The sequence below is a fragment of the Protopterus annectens genome, chromosome 4.part0 (genome assembly GCF_019279795.1).
Source record: "Protopterus annectens isolate FY-2018-M chromosome 4.part0, PAN1.0, whole genome shotgun sequence".
NCBI lineage: Eukaryota > Metazoa > Chordata > Ceratodontiformes > Protopteridae > Protopterus > Protopterus annectens.
Window position 1 is genome coordinate 1,227,120,278 of NC_056733.1, and position 15,000 is coordinate 1,227,135,277.

The window sequence follows — 15,000 nt, forward strand, 5'->3', positions numbered from 1 at the left end:
TGATAGATGGCTTGCTGACGAAAGGCATGTGGCATGATACCACTGTACCCACATCCCCTACTTTTCTCATCTCTCCATGGACAATATCCTTGTGCACACTTAGGAACACCTGCACCTATGGATCCCAGTACTTACAAATGTGTCAGTGTGCATTAATGAGAATAACAGTGTCTGTGTGTTTGTAAACCTGTAGTTGATAATACCCTGAGGGTCTTCTCACCAACTACACCCTCCATTGCCATAGTTATAAATGGCTGCTTCTGTAATGGACATTACATGTACCTTGTTATACTCTTCACCCTATGGGCTACCTGGAGCTTGCAGTACCAGGACAACACTGTTGTACAAATGGGTAGATAGGCATGGGTTACCACCTGAGTCCTGGAAAGTCTGTGTATGTGTGCAAGTGTGTATATTTGTAGGATACAGCATTCTGAGGCCTCATTCTCTAAATACAATACACCTTGCCATACATTATAAGGGTTAGTGATGTTAGTTTGTTGCTCACCGCCGATATGTGTTTGTCCGACACATACCTGGGATGATATGAGGATATGAGGACAGATGTCAATAGTGAATGCCTGGTGGCTGATTTGCAGATCTCTTCATCAGCAGTGCATGTATGAGCAATAAAATACAATTACACTGACAACCTTCAAAGCTTACTGTGGTTATGAGGAGTGTACAGACACTTATTGGCATGGCACCCTCTTCCCTGATATGCCATCAGGCCAAAATACTGCATATATTAACATTACACATACCTGATATATGACATATGACCTGTGCAAACAAATGCAGTATCAAACAAATCTGTTAGTTGTGCAGATGCTGATTGAGATGCATGCAATATGTGGGTGCATAAGTGTGCACACCCTTAACATGTTGGTTTATTGCATCAACTGTTAAGTGTGCTACAGCAGTCACTGTTCCTGAAAGGGGTATACTAGCATGGCCCATCTGCACTTGCCAGTATTTGGTCACTCCGGCCTACAAATGTCCCCCAACTCTAGGAGATTGCAAGGTCAACTTATGTGCACAGCCCTTGCAGGTCACACAGTTCCTTCACTATTGTTTTGGATTCAGGGTTATGTCTGCCACAATTCTTGACCTTGACAGTGTTCAAATGCAGACATTCTTAGCAAGCTTTGGATATCTGCTTCAGTTTACTGTTGTGTTTCAGGTGATACCCCTCCCCATTCTCAGCCTTTTTGCAGATGCTTGACAACTATGAGCCACACATGAGTATCATTTTGCAGTGTATCAAAATCAGAACACCATGTGTACTGGCCTAGTTCCTGCTAATGAACGGCAAACATACAGGTGTACACTGGCACCAGCAAGGTACAGATGGAGATGGTGGGCCTGGGACAGAGTGAGGTGTTGCTTGTGCAGCACATGTATCTTTATTAATATTGTCTTTAGGTTTTGGACTTGGACTTGGTACACCATTACACATTGCAACACACGCCTTTGGGGGACTTTTGATGTTATGCATATGCTACCTGTAGTGAGACCTGGATGATGTTTCCTGTGGAACAACTTTCCCATCTGATTACCCTAACCCATAGGCCACACTTATGCAGAGTCCAGGTGATTGTTGACACAGGTACTGCACAGGCAGTACTTACTAGACATTCCTGCAACTCCCTCAGTGTTGCAGCATGTTTCTAGGCAGCCTCCATGACCAGTTTCCAACATGTGTCATCATCTGTCTTGGATGGCCATCTGTTTATTTTCTATATTAATGTGGTCCCATACTTCCTCGTCACATACATGACTGGCTGCACTGTTTGCAATGGTGTATGCAATGGTGAGGTAAGGCTACATCTCCCACTCCTGAGTGCTAGCTGTTGGATATGGGATCCATTCTATGGTTTGTAAGATGTGTGCAAGCCACGGCTGCCTCTTTTGCAAGTGAGTGGGAAAATGTCATGGACATACATCATGGACAGCAGAACATTTCTTGGTGTGACATTGTACTTGATGGAAGATGCATACTTATGAAGAGTGAATGCTGTCAGTACCTCGAAAGCTGCTTCCACAAGATGTTATTTGGAGTCTGTGCACACATATGCTTCCAGTGTTTGTTAAGTTATGTACTCCTCATATTTGCTGTCCTAACATAGGATTCCATATTACACATTCATTGCTCATGTTAGGATCCCATTACAGGTTGTAAGGGTTGTGGAATGTAATATTGTGATATGCCGTTGTGTAGATCTGTAACAGTTGCCATTGTAATAGTGGTATACACACACTGTTGTAGCCACTGTATAAGGGTAATGTTTCAGACATGTTCCTACTGTAGGCCATTTGTCCCACCATTATGTTCATCTCTGTGGACACATCTTGCAATGATAGGTTGTTAGTTATATTGCAGGACTCTTACATACCCTTCAGATATGTCACCATGGTGACCACTGTGATGCAGTGCAGTTAACAGCAACTATAAGTGAACATGTACAGCATGCATTATTGGTAGGCATGTTAAATGTGTACATGGCAAATACCATGGCCATAACATGGCAGATGTATTGGCAAACCTGAACAAAAAACACCATACTCACCAGCTACAGGCTGCTGCCCCAAAGGTATATCAGAGGACCTACATATTTGTGTGACAAATATGATGTCAGTAGCCACACCTGTGGCATTGGTACAGGGTGGGAGTAGCATTTCAGTACATCAACAGTACAAACCCACAATATTGCAGATTATACACATCTGCTCATTAATATACTGCAGCAACAAACTATATATTTTATCTGACATATGCATGAAGAAACTTTACAGATTCAGATGGATAAGCAACAGTGGCCTACTGATGTGCCCTATGGCTGTACCTGCACACTCCTCGTACACTGTATGGGTAGCACCCACCTCCACAATGCTATCAGCTGGTTCTTGGCTTTGCTGGCAGGCAGGTGCCCCAAGGCTGGTGAGGAGCTTCTCAGCATGTGTCAGGGGGGCTGGATTGCATGACCTCTCACCTGTGGCTAGTTGGTTCCTCCTAACTGCAGCAGCACACTGATGGGTGTGGCTGATAAGGTCAGTGCAGCGATGTCAGACTTGGTTATAATGGAGGTTATGCAGGCCGACATCATTTACCCTGTGGACGAGCTCATTCCACAGGCCAGTCCTCTCTTTCAGATCATGGGCTGTATGACCAAAGAGGGTTTGGTGGTGCTGCACCAGGTAGTTAATGATAACATAATTTTCTTGGGGGGAATACACTGGAAGTCACTCTCTAGACATGGTGCCTGAAAGACATAAAGAAAAAACAAGGTCTGAGGACCTCATACTGCAAGCATATAATAGTTGCTAAATGACATCCCCCCCCCCACACCATATCTGCAACAATCATCTAAATACACAAATCAATGGGTATGTTTACACCAAACCTACTGTTGGGACATATATCCTATTGTATGACAAATATTGAAATGTGTTTCTATTCATGTTTCATGTTGAAACACTATCACTGGTGACCTGTTGCTAACAATGTCACCTGCATGCCATTGTAAGGGCCACTATGGTTCCATATATGCATGTGTTCTGTTTGCTATGTGACTGCTCCAAATCTGGTATTTTGTGTTAATGGGGATATCTATGCATGCCCTGGATTGTGTGGACTATTACTACCCACATATGTTCTAAAACTGTGACATGATAGCATGTTTGGGAAGACTGTTCCCAGCAGAACCACCTCTCTCACCTCATCTGGCCATGTTACCAGGCCACAGCACATCTGCTACCCACCCTGGGACCTCATCATCTGCTGGTCCTGTATTAACTTCAGGTGGAACCACCTCAGGGGATGGTGCTTGTCCCTCCCCCAAGAGCACACAGAGAGAGGTTCCTGTCACCTGAAGTCAAGTCCAGGCTCTGGTGCATAGGGAGCTCCACAGAGAATTGGGGAAACTGCTACACCACCTTGAGGCCCTCCATACACAATTATAGGGTCCATGTGCTCCTACTACTCAGCCCCCAGCTCAGGCACCTTCAGGGCCATGAAGGTCCAGTGGTGACTACCCATGGGTGGGGACCTTGGTCCCACTGTTTCCATTTGGGGGCTCATAGGCTTCCACTTTCCAAACACCCCTCCCCATCCAAGATGTCTACCCACCACATGTGTCATATACCGCCCCTATATGCTGTCTTGTCTGTCTTCAACACAATCTACCTCCCCAAATATACCTATTATCCTTCCCCAACATCCCACTCTCACCTACACAAAGGGCAATGTTTTCCCAACATAGATTTCACACCAGACATAACTGTCCATTTTGCACCTGCTTACAAGTGTGTATACATATATATATATATATATATATATATATATATATATATATATATGTGTGTGTGTGTGTGTGTGTGTGTGTGTGTGTGTGTAGATATGTTTTTCTCAAACATATCGTGCAGCACAGTAAATGTATTTATATAAATATATATATATATATATATATATATATGTATATATATATATATATATATATATATTTTTATATGTGTGTGTGTATGTGCCTGTGTGCGTGTGTGTGTGTGTGTGTGTGTGTGTGTGTGTGTGTGTGTGTGTGTGTGTGTGTGTGTGTGTGTATTGTATATATATATATATATATATATATATATATATATATATATATATATATATGTATGTATATGGAGTGCATTCAGACATCAGGTCTACATTCTCTAAAGTTCCTTCTCCACCGCTGCACTGTTCTGCCTTGCTACAAAACAGAAGAATGTCACATGTGGACACAGTCTAACATTAGGGGGGTATATATAGGGACAGACTGTGGGTAAGCCTATTACAAACCTATGAAGTTTGTGGATGGTACATTTCACATAGGTGGTGGGGTCTGATATGCATGTGTCTATCATAACTTCATTGCTTCCACTTCCAGCTATTTGCCACACTAATATATATGTCTTGAGGTACAGAACACAGACTATGATGGCTAACATCTTGTCATTCTGTGCAGATCTGCACAGTTGACACGTATAGCCCACTGCACTCAGGGCCAGATGCTATGTTCATAGCAGCTGTTCAGCAGGACATCATTACAGCAGCAAGTCTTGATGGCACATATAAATATTTCCACATCATCTATCCCATTATTACAGGACCAATTACTACATTCAATTACATGCATACATGTTTCACATACCTGTTTTAGTATTGTGCCCTCTTCTATATACACTTGTATATGTCCCTTGTTTTATTTTATTTTATTTTGTTTTGGTTTAGTTAGTAGTATTCTCTGTCTCTATCTCTCTTTTTCTCTCTCTCTCTCTCTCCACTACAGGGATTGAGCTGGTTTGAATTGGTTACAGCATGGATTTTGTAGGTGATGCTCATGATCAGGTGATGGCCTCTGCACCATTTGGTGTTCACCACTTGCTAATTGCATGCAGCCAGCTGTGTTGTATTTCCATTTACCAATGTCATGACAACCCACTAGGATAAATGACTACATCATGTGGGCATGGCCCCATTACCTTTCCTGTATGGAGGACATCCTTTCTGTGTGTGGGCAGCAGTACTACAGACAGCAGGTAGCAATACCTCTTACAACAGGACTTGCAGACACAAGCCAACTACATGTTTGTGTAAGGTTCCAGACCTACGGACAGTGTGAGTATTGCTGTTATTTGCATTGACTAGTGCTAGTTTTACAGGATCTGTATGCACATGCTAGTTTTGCATAGAATGCATTCTGTCTGCATAGCTCTCAACTTTGGGCCTATCCACATGATGGCCAGAAGATTGGCTGTTATGTTTTGTCTGTTAACCACACAGGTCTTGTCTCCAACATATCAGTGGCTTTCTCTCTGTTGAGTGCTATCAGTACATGGCAATAACATATGTGTTTCTGACTTCATATTCCTGAGTAAGGGTATGTTCCAAGCAATCCAGTAACACCAGCAACTTTCACAGTGTGTAACATCAATATTGCAAATATGGCCATGTGTTCCAGCCTCTGTCCTCCACATATATGCCAGGCTTTGTTCTGGTGTAATACAGTAAGAGGATGTTAGGTAACAGCCTATCTTTATTTACTGCTAACATTCCTGCTGTCATTCCAGTCATGTTGTGGACTCCCACACAAATTGTTGGGTAGGGTCCATATATATTAGGACTACAGCTGGACAAAATGTATGAGACCTTGTGCAGTCCAGAGGTCAGTGTATGTAAAACACTGTCATATGCCCTTGTAAAACATTTTTTTGAGGGAGGGGTATGAATTGTTTTTAACATAGGCTGTTACAATATGTGAGGGACATCAGTAGTAAGATACATTAAGGTATATGGCTGTACATTTTCATACATTTCGCCATGGGAACAGTGGTGGGCTAGAGCTTACTGTCTTACAGACAGTTCTGATTGTCAGTGTGATAGTGATGTTTTAAGTTAAGCATTGTTATGTAACAGATACATTTTCATCGTGACAACTTAATTCTTTTCCCCCTAGGGGTTAAGTACAGAGTGTAATTGGAGCCTGCTGAACTACATCTGTAATTAATAAGTGTTGATTGGTTCTTATCTTCAAGGCAAGTGTTTTTTTTTTTTTACTGTTGTACTACTTGAAGGCCTTAGCCTGGACATCAGCATATGTTATGTTTTAGATTACTGTATCAAATGTTTTGTTTGAGAGCTGCATTACTCAGTTATTATGTATTTCAAACACCTAACTCTATAAGAAATGGCATATACAACTGAAATAGTACACAAATAAACATTTCTTAGTATGCAAACTTGTGTGTGATGTCATGTCCTTTGCAAATTCTGTGGGTATATGTTTCATGCAATAATTGTCTTTTGTACGAAATAATCAAAAATCGGCCATTTTAAAGGTTGCATCTGTAGGAAAACTGGCTGTTTAATATGCTGTGCACCCTCTATATATACTCTTCTTATACATATCTATAAGTAGTAATATATTTATATGTGTATGTATGTGCATATACATATATATATATATATATATATGTGTGTGTGTGTGTGTGTGTGTGCGTGTGTGTGTGTGTGTATGTGTGTGTGTGTATGTGTGTGTGTGTGTGTGTGTGTGTGTGTGTGTGTGTGTGTGTGTGTGTGTGTGTGTGTGTGTGTGTGTGTAAATGTATCATTGGAATGTTTACTGCTTCCACATTGTACATTCCCTATGGTAGACAGACTGTTTTGCATGATATGTTGGTGATATCATCCTGACATCTTACAGCTGAGATGGCTTACTGTTAACTTGTTGTAGCTATGTTGTGCAATGTCCCTTGTTTCAGACTTGCAAGTGTTTGTTATTGTGTTGCAAGACAGATCTGTTCAGCTGTGGAGGAGGGGATGAGGTCAATAATTACAAGAGGTACTTATTTTGAACCCTTCACCCCCATTAACAGTGCCTTTCATCAGATGTTTTGCAGTGAGAGGCAGTGAGAGGTTCAGAGTGTGGATACAATGTGCAAACACAATACACATTTATATATACATATATATATATATATATATATATATATATATATATATATATATATATATATGTATATATATATATATGTATATATATATCTGTATATATATATATATATATATATATGTATCTATATATATCTATATATATCTATATATATATATATATATGTGTGTGTGTATATATATATATATATATATATATATATATATATATGTATATATATATATATACAGAGTGCATTCAGACATCAGGTCTATACTCTCTAAAGTTCCTTCTTCCACAGCTGCACTGTTCTGCCTTGCTACAAAACAGAAGAGTGTCACATAGGTTCATAGATTCATACTAAGCTAACTGCCCTTGTGGGCCATTTTAAGCCTAGCCAATTATCCCTTGCAAGACTCACACCCTGCACCTTGTGTTTGTAAGGCAAACAATTTAACCATTAGGCCACATTCCCTGTGGACACAGTCTAACATTAGGGGGTATATATAGGGACAGATTGTGGGTAAGCCTATTACAAACCCATGAAGTTTGTGCATGATACATTTCACATTAACATGACTGTCCTGAAGGTGGTAGGGTCTGACACTTATGTGTCTATCATAACTTAATTGCTTCCAACTTCAGCTATTTGCCACACTAATATATATGTCTTGAGGTACAGAACACACACTATGATGGCTTACATCTTGTCATTCTGCACAGTTGACAAGTATGGCCCACTCCACTCAGGGCCAGATGCTATGTCCATAGCAGCTGTTCAGCAGGACATCATTACAGCAACAAGTCCTGATGGCACATATAAATCTTTCCCCATCATCTTTCCCATTACTACAGACCACGTACTACATTCAATTACATGCATACATGTTTCACATACCTGTTTTAGTATTGTGCTCTCTTCTATGTACACTTGTATATGTCCCTTGTTTTATTTTATTTTATTTTGTTTTGTTTTGGTTTGTAGTATTCTCTTTCTCTCTCTCTTTCTCTCTCTCTCTCTCTCTCCCTCTCCCTCCCTCTCTCTCTCCACTACAGGGATTGAGCTGGTTTGAATATGTTGCAACATCAATTTTGTAGGTGATGCCCATGATCAGGTGATGACTTCTGCACCATTCAGTGTTCACCACTTGCTAACTGCATGCAGCCAGCTATGTAGTACTTCCATTTACCAATGTCATGACAACCCACTAGTATAAATGACTACATCTTGTGGGCATTGCCCCATTACCTTTCCTGTATGGAAGACATCCTTTCTGTGTGTGTGCAGCAGTACTACAGACAGCAGGTAGCAATACCTCTTACAACAGGACTTGCAGACACAAGCCAACTACATGTTTGTATAAGGTTCCAGACCTACGGACAGTGTGAGTATTGTTGTTATTTGCATTGACTACTGCTAGTTTTACAGGGTCTGTGTGTACATGTTAGTTTTGCATGGAATGCATTCTGCCTGCATAGTTCTCAACTGTGGGCTTATCCACATGATGGTCAGAAGATTGGCTGTTATGTTTTGTCTGTTAACCACACAGGTCTTGTCTCCGACATATCAGTGGCTTTCTCTCTGTTGAGTGCTATCAGTACATGCAACATCCATTTGTGTTTCTGACTTCATATTCCTAAGTAAGGGTATGTTGCAAGCGATCCTGTAGCACCAGCAACTTTTACAGTGTGTAACAGCAATATTGCAAATATGGCCCTGTGTTCCAGAGTCTGTCCTCCACATATATGCCAGGCTTTGTCCAGTTGTCATGAAGTAAGAGGATTTTAGGTAACAGCCTATCTTTATTTACTGCTAGCATTCCTGCTGTCATTCCAGTGATGTTGTGGACTCCCACACAAATTGTTGGGTAGGGTCCATATATATGAGGGCTACAGCCGGACAAAACGTATGTGATCTTGTGCAGTCCAGAGGGCAGTGTATGTAAAACACTGTTACATGCCCTTGTAAGACATTTTATGAGGGAGGGGTATGAATTGTTTTTAACCTAGGCTGTTATAACATGTGGGGGATATCAGTAGTAAGACACATTAAAGTATATGGCTGTACATTTTCATACATTTCACCATGGAAACAGTGGTGGGCTAGAGCTTATTGTCTTACAGACAGTTCTGATTGTGAGTGTGATAGTGATGTTTTAAGTTAAGCGTTGTTATGTAACAGATACATTTTCAATGTGACAACTTAATTCTTTTCCCACTAGGGGTTGAGTACAGAGTGTAATTGGAGCCTGCTGAACTACATCTGTAATTAATAATTGTTGATTGGTTCTTATCTTCAAGGCAAGTGTTCTTTTTTTACTGTTTTATTACTTGAAGGCCTTAGCCTGGACAGCAATATATGTTATGTTTTAGTTTACTGTATCAAATCTTTTTGTTTGAGAGCTGCATTACTTGGCTATTATGTATTTCAAACACCTAACTGTTATAAGAAATGGCATATGCCACTGAAATAGTACACAAATAAACATTTATTTGTATGCAGACTTGTGTGTGGTGTCATGTCCTTTGCAAATTCTGTGGGTATATGTTTCATGCAATAATTGTCTTTTGTATGAAAGAATCAAACATCGGCCATTTTAAAAGGTGGCAACTGTAGGAATACTGGCTGTTTAATATGCCGTGCACCCTCTATATGTACTCTTCTTATACATATCTATAAGTGCTAATATATTTATATGTGTATGTATGTGCATATATATATATATATATATATATATATATATATATATATATATATGTATATAAATGTGTGTGTGTGTGTGTGTGTGTGTGTGTGTGTGTGTGTGTGTGTGTGTATGTGTGTGTGTGTGTGTGTGTGTGTGTGTGTGTGTGTGTGTGTGTGTGTGTGTGTGTATGTGTGTGTGTGTGTGTGTGTGTGTGTGTGTGTGTGTGTGTGTGTGTGTGTATGTGTGTGTGTGTGTGTGTGTGTGTGTGTGTGTGTGTGTGTAAATGTATAATTGGAATGTTTACTGCTTCCACATTGTACATTTGTACATTCCCTATGGTAGACAGACTGTTTTGGATGATATGTTAGTGATATCATCCTGACATCTTACAGCTGAGATGGCTTAGGAAAGTGGTGAAACTGGGGCAAGCAGGGGGGAAAAACAAGAGGAGAAACTGGAAGGGATATGCAGGATGGGTGTAGGCAAGGACCATAGCTCTGCATTTTCTGTGGCAGCAACAGCTGCTTTCAATGTGGGCAATTTAGAATTTGGAGCCTCACACCCTACAGGAAGATGTGTGGGCATCATACAATATGGATGATTGGTAGGGTTAGATTGTGTGATGGGTACATGTTTCTGGGCAAAATGCAGAGCTATGTATGGGGCATGATTTTTTTTTTTTGGGACAGATGCACTTTTTTTAATGTAAGAGCGGGATGTTAAGGAAGGATTACAGGTAAGTGTGGTGAGGGAGGTTTGGTAGGAGAGGTTGCATTTGCAGACAGACAAGACAGACAAGACAGCAGACAGGGGCGGCGTATGACACATGGGGGTAAACACCTTGACGGGGAGGGTGGTTGGGAATCGGAGGCTCATTAACCCCCCCCCCCCAGATGGTAGTAGTGGCACTGATATCCCCACCCGATGGCAGTCACCACTACTCTTTCACAGCCCCAAAGGTGGCTGTGCTGGGGGCTGGAGGGGTTGCCTGCCCCTCCAGCTGCACCAGCCCACCCTCCACCTGGCACAGGCCGTCATCCATCTCCATCTGGGGACACTATGCACCATGCCACAGACCTTGACCCATGTGACAACATTCTCACTGTGTCCACTTGTGGGGGGAAGCCCCATCCCTTGCAGTGGTTCCACCCAAGGGTGGTGCAGGACCAGCAGATGAGGGAGGTCTGAGTTGGGTTCCAGACATGCTGGGACCTGGTGCCTCAGCTAGGTAGAGTGGGTGAGGTGGATCCACTGGGATCTGCCTTCCCATATGTGCTATGGTGTCGAAATTAACAATGAATATTGGTTAGTCATGAACAACGCATTACAACATTTTTCAAAATAGCATCCATGAATATTCCCATTTACCCAAAACAGTGCAATTATAACAGTGCCATAGCAAACAGAACCCATGAATATATGGAATGGCATTCAGAGTTGCAACAGCATGCCAGTTAGTGGTATGTCAAGCAGGCAATAACAATGATTATTCAACAGGGAATATTAGTATGAACAAAGTTTAAACAATGATAAACCAAATGGAACAGCGGTCCCAACAGTAGAGGTTTGTTTAGGAACATACCTATGTTGGTTTCCGTGTGATGACTGGATCAGTTGAGTGGTGGGGGAAGGGAACAGATTCAATTGTCAACTGCTATCAAGTATATTTGTCAGTACACTACTATTCACTACTCTACATTCTGACCACACTTATACTCTACCTGGGCCATGGGGCTGCTATAGCACACCAAAAGCTGTACATATCAACAGAGCAATTGCACCCTTTTTTACTTATACACATCATACCTGTTTCTATACCAATTTCTTTACCTGTGGGCCCTGTGCAGATGAACTGTGTGCACATTGCATTACTGTCTCTACACATATTTCATATTCACATATTATTTGCAGGCCCTGGAGTGTGTGTTGTGCCTTTGACATACATCTACTGTGACATTCTCTGTGTGCAGGTTTCTTGGCAACTGGGGAAACTGTCCATGACAGCGTGACACTTGAGGGGCTTGTCTGGGCCAGACTGCAGAGTGTGGATGTCTAGCTTGCATATATTTGTAGGACTGGGACTGATCAACACAGCAAATGTACACCTTTCATAGTGATACACATCATACTAGTATTCCTGTTCAGATTTATTTACCTGTGTTCCCTGTGTGGAAAATGTATGTGTTGCAGTACATTACTTTTTCTATTTAGATTGCAGTTTACAACTGTAGAACCAGACTGACATATTCGTGGTGGTCTCTGGAATCGAACCATGGTGTGTGTTTGCAAAATGGAATGATAGGTCTAGTCCCTATCAGACTGAGCTACTGGGGAAGTGTCGTGGGGTGCTTGTGATGTTTCTATCTAGTTCAAATTTTTGTTCACAGTATTTTTCTTATCACATGTTGCATTATTTGTTTTCCATTTTCAATACAAATTATGCATACACAACAGACATTGGTGTCACTGTTGGAGAAATATGTGCACATTAGCTGGATTGCACATTTGACTGTTTTACATCTACATACTGCAATTTAGATTCCTGAGTACACAGTGTAGGTTTTAAGTCCGCACCTGTTAGCCTTATACACTTTTCAGTACATCCATAGCTACATACAACTGAAAATGAAAGGTTAACACAGGACAATGCTGGCAGACACACAAGTAAAACACATTCTAATGGAAATATGTACTGTTGCTTTTTTCAGTTATTTGACATCCCCATTCTAAAGTGGCAGACAAGCACTGCTAAATTAGTTCACCTCAGCTAATGCATTCTGCAGGACATAGACATTCCTATTTTTCAGGTACAAGTGAGCTGCCACACACCAGTGTTTGGGATCACCTTTATTAGTTATGACATACATATCTGTGTACAACTCAGAAATCCACAATCACACTATTCCTGCATAATTTGCACAGGGGAATGCTTTTCATTTCTAAGTGTTACAGTAGCCCTGACATGGCACTTTCTTGGCAGGTTCACTCAGACACACTCCTACCTATTCTAATATTCCTCTCCTGCATATTGTACCTTGTTTGCTACTGACATCTGTATTACACAGCAGCTGGAAATACTCCATTGAAATGGTGGCAGCTTGACACAGGTATTTATTCCTGACTTTTACAGCACAATTATATATACAGGCAATACTACAATTGCTATATTTTTGATTTCTTGCTGATAATATTAGGAGGTATTCTGTACTCACCATAATACCGATGCAGCCAGGCCAGTCACTGGGCATGAGCCTCAACATTCTGGGACCTCTCCATAGCAGCTGTATAGGGAGACATGACACATTAATCACACCTGCACAATCACAAGTTGAACTTTTTCCATACTTAGAGACACATAAGACTGCATACTTACAGAAACATGGGACATCCTGCACTCGGGCTTCTTGGATCCACTGGTCTAAGAGTGCACCCCTCCTCTGCTTCATTTCATTATGGTGGTGAAGTACCTGCTAATGAGTCAGGGGCATGCCAGTGACACTGGTGAGATTGCATGCAAGCTGGTCCCAGGTCTCTGCTTTGTACTGGGAGCCTTGGTACTGGCCCTGCAGCACCCTGGCATCATGTTTTTTTACTAGGAGCTCAACCATGACCATTGACTCCTGGATGCCCCAACGTTGCAATCAGAAGTGAACACCTTCACCTACACCAGACATTTTGGTCCTGCTGTGAGCAATCCCAAATGGTTATGGCTATATTCTCGGGGTCTATGTTATAACAGCGAACAATCAAAAGATCGAACGCTGTTATATCGAACCCAAAATAGCAAAAACTTAAATGAGCTAACTACCAGAACAGTGATTTTTTTTCCCTGGGAAAAAAATTGCTGTTCCCAACAAAAAAAACACTCTAAACACTATTTTAAGTGGGGTGCTTCACACCCACAACCCCCATGTGGGGGACTGTGCCCCCCACACACCCCCTACTTAAATATACCAACTCCAAGATCACACTGCAATGCTGAAAATGGCAAAGTGATGGAAGCAGCCAAGTGTCTTCTTTCCCAGGGAAAGAATTCACTTAAAAGCCACTTTGTCATTTTGCATTTTCGACATTTACAGTTCGACCAAGACACATTCGACAGAATGCATCTTCAGTCTTCTGATAGGAACCCATATTCCTGCCTGTGCAGTTTAAATAGGGCAGTTTTCCCGCACTTCGTCTTGATTGGCTGGTTTTAAAATGCTGAACTATGCTTAGCTCCACACACATCTGCATAGCAATGCTTAAACCAGATAAGCACAGCTGAAAGCCGGTAAGCAATGCTTACACTAGCAAAGCATTGCTTAAATCTATTTTTATTACATTTAGAAAGTATTTTTACATTTATATTTTACATATTCCCACCCTTACTGTGCTATACGTCAGCCATATGATTGACATCTATCATTCAAATTTCTTAAAAGTTTATTCAGTAAATTGGTACGGAGTGATTCAAACTGAGCATGTTCTACATGCTAAACCATTGCAGTACCACTACATTACAGCAGCTTGATTATGTTTTCTATCACAGTAGCACTTGTCTATCATTTTTAGGATTTCAGCCAGACTAAGCATAGCAGCGCAACACACAAACAACCTGCTCACCGCTTAAATTTCGGATTTATTTAATGAAAAAAAATACATTTTTTGTATTTTTATTGCTTTCCTCTTGCCCTACTGCTTTCATGCATGTAGGACAAGAGTGCATACATTCAGGGGTGCACACTTGAAGGCTTCTGCTTTCTTGGTGTGTTTGTGCTTTGTTTTCTGTTTATTTCAGTGTCCATGGACACTGAAATGTTAGCTATTTACATTTCAGTGTCTGCGGACACTGGTTTAGTACATAATATTAATGCCAG